Here is a 12,715-nt window from a genome sequence, read left to right as displayed (position 1 = left end):
TCTCAATCTTTTGGGACACTGCTTCCCATAACTAGGATAATATCATCAAAAGCATGATGTCGAGATAACTATACAGTTAAAAACCCTTAATTTGAAAAGTATATATCTGTTGGCAAAAAAAGAAAAGAAAAGAAAAGAAAAGTATATATCTATATTAGAATTGAAATCGGAAGATGTTAATTAATACTAACATTTTGAATTGCATAAAGTATAATTAGTTCTAATTTCAAAATGCCCCATTGATTGCAGAGAAGGAACCCATAGCGTATTATTGTCAAATAGATTTGGCAAGAAATAAAGACCCAGGTCATGTCGGCAAAGCTTTTATATGTAGAATATGCTTATTAATTATAATTTGAGCCACGTCGATGCCTTCTTCTTTTTTTCTTTTTTCTGTCCTTTTATTTTTGGGTAATCACATAATTTGTGTGATTCATGTAGTTTTACAAAATCTAAATGGAAAAAAAAAAAAGGCACTTTTAGTGGCGTTTTTTGAACACCAATTTAACGAGCCGCGAAAATTAATGTGTTAGCAACAATTTCAGTTGAAGCAGCTTTCATTAACCACGAATAATAGTGGTTACGCAACTCTGCCGCACGTTAAATACATGCCATAAGTAGTGATTGTCACGTGATATTAACCTAATACTTGTCTAAACTCTTAGGCAATTTACAGCGAATTTTTAACATTGTACGAGAAAATGTCTTCTTTTTAACATTTTCCTATATGTATCATTAGTGTCCCTTTTTTGGAGGTTCAATATCATGGTGCAACTTTAATGAATTGATGATCAAGGGACAAGAGGGGAAGATTGTATGAAATCGAGAAAGATAAAATATTCTGTGTCAACCAAAAGTGGAGAAAAATACTAACAGCTCATAGGATACCTTTTTCTTCTTCAGGCCACTTCGCATCGACTGCTATTGCATGTCGGGAATCCCTCTTTAGGAATTCCCACGAAGATTATCTCACTTGCAATTTTCTTCTCTCTTCTTTCTCGGCAGCAAATTGCATTATCGATCTTAATTCATATTCTCCATTATGCTTTTTTGCTAAAGCTTCCTTCAAGACATGGATGGTTCAACTTTGCCCACTATTATATATCTTGTGGGTAGAAGAAATATTGATGGAGATTAGATTCTTCAGTATACGTGCATATCAGCAGAAAATAATCTATCACGTTTATATATAATCTTAATGTATATATGCACCTAGCTAGTATATGTGCATATCAGCATATTTGATATGCATATATACAATACACACGTCAAAACATATTAAGTGCATATCAGCATAAAATAATCTATCACGTTTATATGTAATTTTAGTATTCTTTGATGCCAGTGTGGGGATATTATGCTTTTGAGAATTGTGTGTGTGTGTGTGTGTGTGACTTGTCTTTCTATTAAAATAGTTTAAGTTATTTGATAGGATTTACCTTTAAGATTATATACTTTTAATTCATTCTTTCGCAGAGATCCACAATCTTCATTTTTCATTTCTTTTCTTCAGTCTTGTTTTATCTCTCTTTTCTTGATACCATATTAGTCTTTGGAGAATTAAGTATATATTAGGTTCAACTTTCTAATAAATAGTTCACTTCATTTGATAGAATTTACCTTTAAGGTTACGTAGTATGCGCGCGCGCACACACCCTTTAATTTATCCTCCAATGTCAGTGTAGGACTTTAACAAGTATATAGTGGAATCGAAGCACTTTGTTCATCATCAACACTTTAAGAGAATCTTTATATTTATATTATAACTGGTCATACAGCAAATTGTTTGAGCGCATCTTTTTTGTGATGAGTGTTGCAATAAGGAAATTGAAGGAGTTAAAAAAGGTATGGTTGAGAATATTATGATGTTACGGAAACAGTGGACAATCTTCAGCAAGTGCGGGTAAGGCGTCCACTTCGCAAGCTTCTTTTTTGGGCTTTCAGCACAACAGAGTTGGTCTCTCAGATTCATCCTATTTTTAGCTTTCGGCATTAACATTCATGTGTAATTATAACAACCACTCCATTGTTTAATTCAATATCATATCAGTCTGTTTTTAAAGTTAATTAATTGGATAAGGGTGACCCTATGTGTGTTGTCCGTGATCTGTTGCTTTAGAGGAGATTCTCTAACGTGGCTCATCCTCAACCTTCTATTTCCATTTTCATTATAATTAGTCATTGAAAAGAAAGAAAGAAAAAAAAAGAATTGGCATACATATATGCTCCATTTATCGTGGATATTCCAGCCAGTTTTTGTTTGTCTTTCATTTTCCTTTAATTAAAAAAAAAAGAGGCAGCTTTAAACCCCATTAGTACAGTAAGGAGAAGGGAAAGAGTGAAGGTGAAAAGAACTGGAATGCTCGAATATGGAAACGAGAAAAGCAAGAAGTGGCCAAATACTGCACACGTCCGTAGACAGGAAGACACAGAGAGAGAGAGAGAGATGGGCGCACGAACTGATAAAGAGTGGAAGTTGTTCAGAGTGTGGCGGAGAAATCGATGCCCCATGGGACTCAGCGCCCTTCACAAATTGAACCCGCAAAGGTTCATATTGACAAAATCAAAATACTAATCACAATTGTTATCAGGGGAAAAAAAAATACCAGTCATAATATTAATTATGTAAAGAATTTCCATAAATGTTACGTTATAAATTAATTACTTATAAGATTTAATTATATGAAGGTGAAAAAAATAGAAAAATAATTATTAAATTGAACTCATATTAGGTCAAGTCGAAAGACACGTCTTGATAAAACGTCAGGGAAATTAATTAGCTAATGAATTGAGGGGGTGATGGGGCGTCGGGCGATGTATAAGGTTCCATCTGTCGAATAGAAATAGTACGGCATCTCCCGTGGGGGTCCGATTCGACCGACTCGGAATTCAGAGAACACAACAGAGCACGGCGCCTCTCTCTCTCTCTCTCTCTCTCTAAATCTCCCCACTCCCATCGTCCTGTCTTGTCTGCATCATATATATATATGTATAGATATTCAAACCCCCCCTTCTTCTCTTGTCAAATCATTCCCTGGCCCCTCGCTATATCTGTAGCTGCTCGGTAATTTTTATTTGTAATCTTGTAAGACTTTAAACATAATTAATGTCAGTGAATTTTGTTTTCATGACGTCCATTATCCATCGAACCAAATTCTAGTGATTGGTGAATGTGTACTTGTTGGTGCCATTTTCCTTTTACTCCAATCATCATGAATTGACAGTAACTTGCAAATGTTTATTTTCAAATTTATGTATTTGGATTAACTTTTTTAAAAATAATTTTATAACATATAAGTAAATATAAAAAAATGTGTATCAATATGCATAAAAATATTTTTTTAAAATAATTGTTGTGGATTGCCAAATTCCTCATTAAAAAGAGTAAAATAAAAAATAAGTAAAGTCAATTGTATGTGCCCGTTGGAGATCTAGTATTTGCGCTTTGAAATAAAGAGCATGTATCTTATATTAATGTGGTTTCCTTGTCAGCTCTGACTCATACACACACATATTATCTCAGATTTTTAATATAAAATTTTATTTGACTTTTATTTTAATTCTAAATATAAGACTCTAATCCATTTTGTTTCTCATATTTATATATTTTTTTCCAAGATAGTTTTTCTAAGAATGGTAGTTCTAGCCAATACACTTGATTAGTAAGAATATTTTAGAAAAGACATTACATATTTATTATAAATAACTAACTTAACTTTTTTTTCTTAATCTCCTTAAATTAGTCAACTAGCTCTTATAATTAGGACTGGAGGTAGTATATGGTTGCTGTAAATTATCCACCTGAGAGACGGAAAGATCCTTCTGATCGAATGTAAAACAGTTCCTTGTGAAAAATGTCCTGCACATAAACAGCGAACCTCTTGAAGAAAAAGAAATTAAAAAAAAAATCAAGAACAATGGGGATGGCTTTTGCCAAGTTACATACAGGAATATATATTGATTGACAAGAAGCAGATATATGTATATATATAAAACATACTGTTGTGGGGTGGGACAAATGATGCAAAGGTCGCTCACGAGATGAAAGATGCAGAATTACAGCGACCCATTGTACGTAACTAAAATTCAATGTGCTCGTTTATATGAGTGATTCAAAGGACCCCATCATATATACTGATATACTGTTTCCGGTATTATTTATAAAAATTAGTTGACTAATTTGAATACATTAAGAAAATAAATAAAATTAGTTATTTGTAATAAATAGGTGTTGTGTTTTAAAATATCTTTACTAATCAAATTTATTAACTAAAATTACTATTAATAGAAGAGCTATCTTGAAAAGAATGAATAAATATGAAAAATAAAGTGGATTGAGATTTTATATTTAGAATCAAAATAAAAACCAAACGAGTTCTTACGTTAAAAATGGTAAGTAGTATATAATATATATATATATTCCAAATTAAAGTGCCAACGTGCGGGAGCAAAATTAAAGGTGGCATATATACGGACAACCCTTTTCTTCAAGCCGCTAAAGATATAATTTCCCAACGTTGGGATCATCTTAATTCTCTGCTACAATAATACAGCGTTATAAAGGAGAAATGCATGCACATACACGAGACAGATAGGCATCGATCTGTATGTCTATTTTTCTCCTCACATATGGCACTTTTGCTGCTCTTTTGCTCTCTTTTTTTCCCCTTTTGAACTAGAAAGGTGACTACTAACAGCATTACAGAATAAGTTAGATTAAACCTGCAACTTTTTTCTTACAGAAGAGCTTTCATACCATCGAACTATATTCTAGTGCTGCTGTGAAGAAATAGAAGTATAAATTTTAAAACCAATCCCTGTCAGGTTTTGTGCTATCACCAAAGCATAGCTTATGCTTTGGTGATTCGGTTCGTGTTGAGAAAAGTCTCAATCATGCAGGTGTAGAGAGATTAGTTTGCGAGAAGTGACAACGATTAAGGTGAATTGGGGTGGGGGGGGGGGAGAGGTCAACATTATTAGGAATGAATTAATGTGGGACCCAGAAGAGTTTGTGGTCATCATGTGCATGGAGAAAATGCAGAGAAAGCAATGAGGCAGTGGCACCTGGGCTGAGATGGCAGGATAATGAATCCCACATTGCAAGTGAACAAGTGTCGGGGCCATCTCATGATGCCCAGCTGAATGCCCTAATTATATTGGTGGCCTTCAGCCACTCACACCAACTCCATCTGGATCGTATTGCTTCATGTAATTAATATAAAAGCTTGTTTAATTTTTATTTTGGTTCTAAATATAAGACTCTAATCCACTTGGTCTCTCATATTTATCTATATCTATATTTTTCCTAAAACAGTCCTTATAATAATAGTTTTAGCCAGTACATTTGATTAGTAAGGATATTTTAGTAAAAACAATATCTTTTTATTACAAATAATTAAGTTAATTAGTTTTTTTAGGGCTTCTTTGGAGCTCCATTCAAAATGGACTTTTAAGCAAATTTATATAAATCGAGACAAAACTCTTCTCACATACTTACCTTGTAGTTCATAAACCACGCTTGAAAAGCTATTTATAGGTTAATCCAAACAAGCCCTTAATCTACTTAAACTAATCAACTAGCTCTTATATTAAGAACCCGAAGTAGTATATAATTTTTCCTCCTTATTGTTATCTAAGTCATTTTAACTAATTCATTAGAATAAAAAAATGATAATTAAATCATTAAATCTGTTTCAAATTGATTTTCTTTTTAAACCCCACACATATTAAATAAAGTTGTAAAAAAAAGAAAAGAAAAATATAAGGACTTATATTGAAGTATTAATTGTACGGATAAAATTGATAAATAAGTATTAAATATTTTCTAAATGACTTATATTTTGAACCAAATCATTCTTTTATAAACATGTCCTGGAGGGAGTATATTCTCATCCCCATCTCCTATATGAATTTAGTTGAAGACTTTGGTATGTTTCTAAATATAAAGTTTCAATATTTTTTAACTTCATCATTTATTATATTATGCGAAATTATCCTTATCAATTATGCCCGCAATCAATGCAAATAATCTATACAAGTTAATTAACCAGCTAGTATATTTATAAGGGGAGCAGGTGTATTGTAACTGCGAATGCGAAACTCTTGTATTGTCTAGCGAGAGAGATATCTGTATGCTTTGCTTTAGCGCAAGTGCCGCCATCCTTGAAAAAGAAGTTCGCCTTCATTAACCCATTATTATTATTCTAACTCTTTCTTAATTGTTTTCTTCCACTCTTCCCCTCTCACCACTCACCACCCCCGCCTATTATTCACACTTCATTATCTGATTTCCCCTCACATATTATATTTATATAGGTCCCTCTCTCCTATATATACATGTATATTGCTTACGCATCCATATGACTGCGCTTTCTCTTTTTACCTTTCCCTCCTTTAATAAATTCTAAAGTAATCCAGCTTCGAAAGTGATTAGGAGGGGAACGTAACACCCCCCCCCAGACCCATTTTTAAAAAAAACGAAAATGACGAATTATATATGCGCCGTTCCTGTTTGAGAAAAGCATACTTCTATTAATTAGCCTGAGTAGTGTGAAGCATGAAAAAATAACCAGAGTGGGGGCTTTCTAATCCTCTTATATTCAGAGGCCGCATTAAGTATCATGCTGACCGACGCCTAGCTAATTAAAAAGATGGTCAACGACGCAAATTGGATATGGACCCACAGGAGTAATCAGCTGCCGTTTCATTGCAAATAAAAGTCCCCATCACTCCACCACCGAATCCATGATTTCTTACTGAGCATAACTGCTTTATGTTTTTTACTAATATTTAAATAAAAAGCAAATATTTCTTATTCGCTTCCAGCAATATATTGTACACGTAATAAGCTTTAGAAGCGGAGGTAGTACGTTTTTCCCATCAATGTGCTGCACTTAGGGCCTGTTTGGGTATCCCAAAACCGTGGTTTCAGAAGCACTTTTCCGCAAAACGAGATAATCTCCTCCACATATTTACTTCGTAATCCGTAAAAGCACTTCTGAAACCATGGTTTGGTTTTTATCCAAACACACCCTTAATAATTAATTGATTTGTTGTGTTGATTGTTTTTGGTCGTTTCCTTAATTTTCATCTACCAATTCGGTACGTACGTGATCGACCGTTTCAGTCGCTCGATCGAATCAATTCGAGAATTTCATCCTTCTGCACATGTTTTTTTTTTTTTTTAAAGCTTCGCATCGTACACATACTCTACCATAAAAGAAAGTACAAAGACAGGACTTTTGCTTCCCGATAAGTATAATTTAACAAATCCGCTTATCCACTATATATACAAAGTCTTACTCCTGGCCTCTTATTATGTCCAAAAATTAATACATGGCCATGCTCAGAATGTTTCAATGCGCTCCAGTAAATCAACTAGAGGATTACTCGTACAGAATGAGTTTTCTATGGTCCCGGGATAGAGGTAGCAAATAAATAGAGGAATTAATTTAATGGGTCAAAAGGGGTGATCATTTTAAGGAAGACCAAGCGAGAATGCATGACATGACCCATATAATGATAATAATATCCACGTGGCAGAGGCAAAGCACATTTCAATTCCCTAGTGTAAGAGAAGTCGCCTTTATTTTTTAGGTCAGTGTCCATATAGACGACGACCATCGATCACTTCAACAAGAGTCAAAATGGAGGCTGAATTTCGCCACTGGGGAAAAAACAAGAGACTGTCCTTTCCAACATAAAATCAGGCTGTTATATCTCTGAGGATATAAGTAAAAAGGAGGGAAGTGTCATGTGGAAAATATATATAGTGGTGGAATGTTCTCTCTTGTGGAAAGGCTTTGAGCTGACCCCAATAATATTCCACCAGCGCAGAGAATATGTAAGAGGCAAAACTTCATTGTGGGATTCTTGACTTCATACCTTCCACAAAATTTGAATCTGATTTTCATCCACTTGCTCCTTTATATGGAACTCTCATCGTTTCCCAATAACATCATAATATCTAATATCACCATCTCACCAAATACACACCAGACATGTATATATCAGTGTAGAGGGAGAGAGACAGAGGGAGAGAGAGATGTAGTGGAGACCTTCTATGAGGAGTGATGAGAGTCAAAGGTCAACCACAAATGGTGTCTGCAAATATACATGGTGAGACAACCCACCTCTGCATTAAGATTATACCAACTTCCTTTGTCTGTTAACTTAAAGCAGAAATGTACTAGAAACCCCACGCTTCTATATCTATTTCATTCCTCCATCAATTATTTTGCCACATCACTTCCTCGTCATTCTATTGCATGCACACCATCGCTTGTGTCCTTAAACACGATCATTAGTTTTAGAATTCCATTCTTCACCACTAGGCACTGGGCTAGCTGCAGAATTGGATATGCGATATATATAAAAAAAAATGAGGAAACCGACAAGATCTTGCAAATATTAGAGAATTTCTCCATTTGATTCCGAAAATCTTGGTGGCTTGAAGATAATTTTGAATAGCTCGATGACAAAATTACTGGTATGTTACATCAATTAGGAGAACAGTACTTTATTCAGGTGAAGAAAATTGGTAAAGTAGTCTGAAAGGACTCGTCAGTGGACAAAAAGGTTGAGGGGCAACCATCTCCTTTACGTGATGCCTCTGATGAAGATTTTTTTCCGCTTCTTTTCGAACTTATCAGAAAGGCACCTAATGCTTTGGAAATTTTAAGAGAGATTAATGCTAGCTACTGGCACATTCAACACTTTGCATATATAAAATAATAAAACTGCAATTTGAATTGCTAAAAAATATAAATATCAGACAGTAGGAGTTATAGAAAAACGTGGATACTCTGCGTCCTAATTAATATTGTACACTTGAGATCAGACCCTTTTAATTAACAGGCGGGGCCAGTTCTTCTGAAAGCTGAGCTCATCAAGTTTTGCAGATAGGAATCGATGTGCATGTCATGCGTGCGACACAGTACTTAACGTAAATACAGGCACCACCTATCACTCCCAGCCTTAATTCTCAAACCATCGTGCTACTTGGAGCCAGAGGATTCCCGATATATAGCATGAGATTTTACTTTCTTTGGCAGAAGATATGCCTAAAATTATTTATATGTAGTGTACATTATATTATATTGGGCTTGTTTGGAATAGTTTATAAACAATTTTTTAACCGTAATTTACAAAATATAAGTTAAATATGTTAGAGGAATTTTGTCTCAATTTATGCAAAATATACTTATAAATGATTTTAATCATGATAACAAACAGGATATTATAACTTAATGACATGAAAAGCCACTACTCTACACCCAAAGAAAAGACAATGAAACCCACCACAACGGAGGAGAATCTCTCCGCCCTCTGCCGGAAGCCAAGAATGTGGAGAAGAGGGGAAAAGGAGAAAGAAGAGCAAATAATTGGGGTTGGGAAAGCTGCAACAAAGAAGAAGGCAACCGTGTAGTATTGCAGACAGAAGGAAAGAGGACGCAGCGATGGTGATGGCCCTGACATGACAAGTCAAACGTCTCATCTCTACTCTCTCCTTTCATATGACTGTCAGTGTGAGATGTGCTGTCAATCATCTCTCTCTCTTCTGCCTTGTTTTTATACACACTCATAAATGAACTCCTGGACCGTACGTATGGGGTGTTTGGAGTGCCAAAGAAATATTTTTAGAAAGCATTTCTTTTTCATGAATCAGAACAAGTTTTTCTGTATATTTATTTCATATATTATAAAAATATATTAAAATAATAATTTGTTTTTATCTAAATACTCTCTTAAATGCAAAACAAAACTTTTGTCATATATTTATTTTATATTTTATAAATTATTGAAAAAAATTATTTATAAACTATTTTAAATAGGTCCTAAATTCTCCAGTGGTGGGACTATATTTTATTTTAATTAATCATGTTTAACCAGTACATTAATATTATTTTTAGTTTTTAAAATTTGATCTCATTTTAATTTTAATTTTCAAAATTTTATTTTATTTTGATCAAATTTAACATTCTTGATTCATAAGACAAGAATCTTTTTTAAAAAATTATTAATATCAAATGTTGGAAAAATTATTATTAAGAAGCATGTGTGAAAATTGTGTTAATTACTTAATTAGTAGCAGAGGTAGGAGGCAAGAAGGCAGGGTCGTAGGGGAGGATTGATTAATTAAAGTAGTTAATTAACAGTTTTATTGATGTGAGGATGTAGGGCACATGTCCCAAGATATGGATGAGTTTTGACCGCTCTTCCCCAAGCTGCCTCCTGCCTCATCGTCCCTTTCCACCTACCTTCTCTCTCTCTCCCCCCCCCCCGGCCAAAAAAAAATCCCGTTTTTATGAGAGGCTGCTCATTTTAATATTTTATGCCCCAAGATACCCCATTTTTCCCCCTATACACTGATGAGAAGATTTTTCTTTTATTAGCATTAAAAGGCTAATTCCCATTTCCCTGAAAAATGAAAAATCACGCTTAAAGCAACTGCACAGATGATCCTGCTCCTGACATCGAATACTTGGCCTCATTTTCAACTATTAATTGCCCCGATCTAAGTAATAATATAATCTCAAACCAATTCATTCCTTCCCTTTTTAAAGAGATGTTTATATAGAAACTAAACTATCATGAAGTAATTTTATGATCCATAAAATAAATATATAAAAAAATTATCTTAATTTATAAAAAAATATTTTCAAAAAAATATTTCTAGAGATATTCAAACACCCTTTAAGTTTACGTCTTTTTTTATTATTTATATAATTTGATAATTAATCAGACTACTCCCTCTACGAGTAGGGTATTAATTATAATAGGGATTGGACGATGGAATATATAACCATCACAATTAAAATGGCAACAAAAAAAAAAACCACAAACAAAACCATTAAACAAATTCTGGATACATATTATAACACATACTTAAATCAATGTTATCATGCGTTTTAGGACAGACGCATTATAATGAAGATATGATCCACATTATTCTTTATTTTAGCTGTTTTTTTTCCCTTTTGCCATAGCTATTTTAGCTGACTGATGAGTGATGATTGATGCCCCTTTCTCTGCCCATATTGCTTCAGTTTCAAAACATTTTTAAAATCAGATTTATTTATGGCAGGGTCCTAAATTAAAAAAACATTGATGAGACATGTTCACCATGAGTTGATCCACGCTCATATTATAACTATAATAAATAATCATAGGCAGAACATAAATGCAGGCTTTTTTTTTTAAAAAAAAAATCTGTTTTCCTTTTTCGGTTAGCAGAACAGCTAATCATTGGTGACATTTGTTTATTTTGAGATAATGATAAGCCTGATATGCCGTAGCAGACATGTGCTCCAATATATATGTTATCCATAAACAAAAGATAACATATATAAACTCAGATTGAACAAATTTCATGGCCTAAAATTGTACAACATGCAGACTTCCAAACTTAATTCATTATTTTTAAACTCTCAAATATATGTGTTATATATATATATATAAAATAAAACATAACTGATCCATACCGGAATCATTTTATTGACAACAACTGTAGAAGGCACGAAGTCGTCGTCAATTGTGACCCGGTTGCCATAAAAAATAGGAACACGCTAATTATTTCCAAGTAGATTTAGTGGAAATAAATTATAATATATATAGGATTCAAATTTGGGTATTATACAAATTTTTAATTAGGGACTGTCTTGCATGGGGCCGATTAGGAATATTATTATGACTTTTCACAACTTATTTAATATTCTCTTGGAGCTGCTCATAACGTATAGAACTATACTTAGTTATTTATAACATTTTTTTGTCAATGTTCGCTATTTTTTTAATTTTCTTTATTAAAGCGCGGCTCTTAAAAGCAGTTTGATTAATATGTGTGTGTTTGTGTGTGTGTGTGAGTATAGTGTCTGACAATGATCGCAAGCATATAGCTGTCGGTATGCGGAACGACAATAGTAAGTAGTTAATATCCCACGGTGGCCTTTTTTGGGGGGTCAATGTTAAAAACAATTTGTTATCAAATATACTACCTCCGATCTTAATTATAAGAGCTAATTAATTAATGTAAGGAGATTAAAGAAAGAAGTTAAGTTAGTTATTTGTCATAAATAAGTATTATCTTTCCCAAAATATCCTTGCTAATCAAGTATATTGGCTAGAACTATTATTGTTAAAAGAACTATTTTAAAAAAATGTATAAATATTAGAGACAAAATGGATTGAGATCCTATATTTAGGACCAAAATAAAAGTCAAACGAGATCCTATATTAAGGACCAAAGGTAGTAGTTATTAAAAACACAGAAGCTATTTACCAACAACAAGGTGTTAGTCGAGACGACAAGTGATCTCATCTTTATAAGGAGGAAAATACAAGTTTGAATTTTAGAAAGTGTACTTATTGGAAGAACTTTAACATTTTTAGTCCAAAAGAATTAATTTCAAGGCCAAAATAACGTGGGGATACTCTAAATTTACGCAAAAGAAAACACATAAGCTGTTTGAACTTTGAAGGCTATGTTGAAATAAAGTTATATATATATATATATATATAAACCTGCTATGCTAGGTACTCCATTAGGCTTCAAGATTTTTTTTAAAAAAATAATTAACTAATATACGTGACTAACTAATCTACGACGAAGGAAAATGGTATTAAATTATTAATTGAAAGACACTGATAATTTGATAAAATAAAGGGAAAATTATTCCCAAAAACCAAATTCAGGAGGTATTTATTTTTAAGAACC

The sequence above is a fragment of the Neltuma alba genome, unplaced genomic scaffold, assembly GCF_004799145.2.
Source record: "Neltuma alba isolate B1F8T4 unplaced genomic scaffold, ASM479914v2 tig00012192_pilon, whole genome shotgun sequence".
NCBI classification, from domain to species: domain Eukaryota; kingdom Viridiplantae; phylum Streptophyta; class Magnoliopsida; order Fabales; family Fabaceae; genus Neltuma; species Neltuma alba.
Note: the sequence above shows the minus strand (reverse complement) of the source record.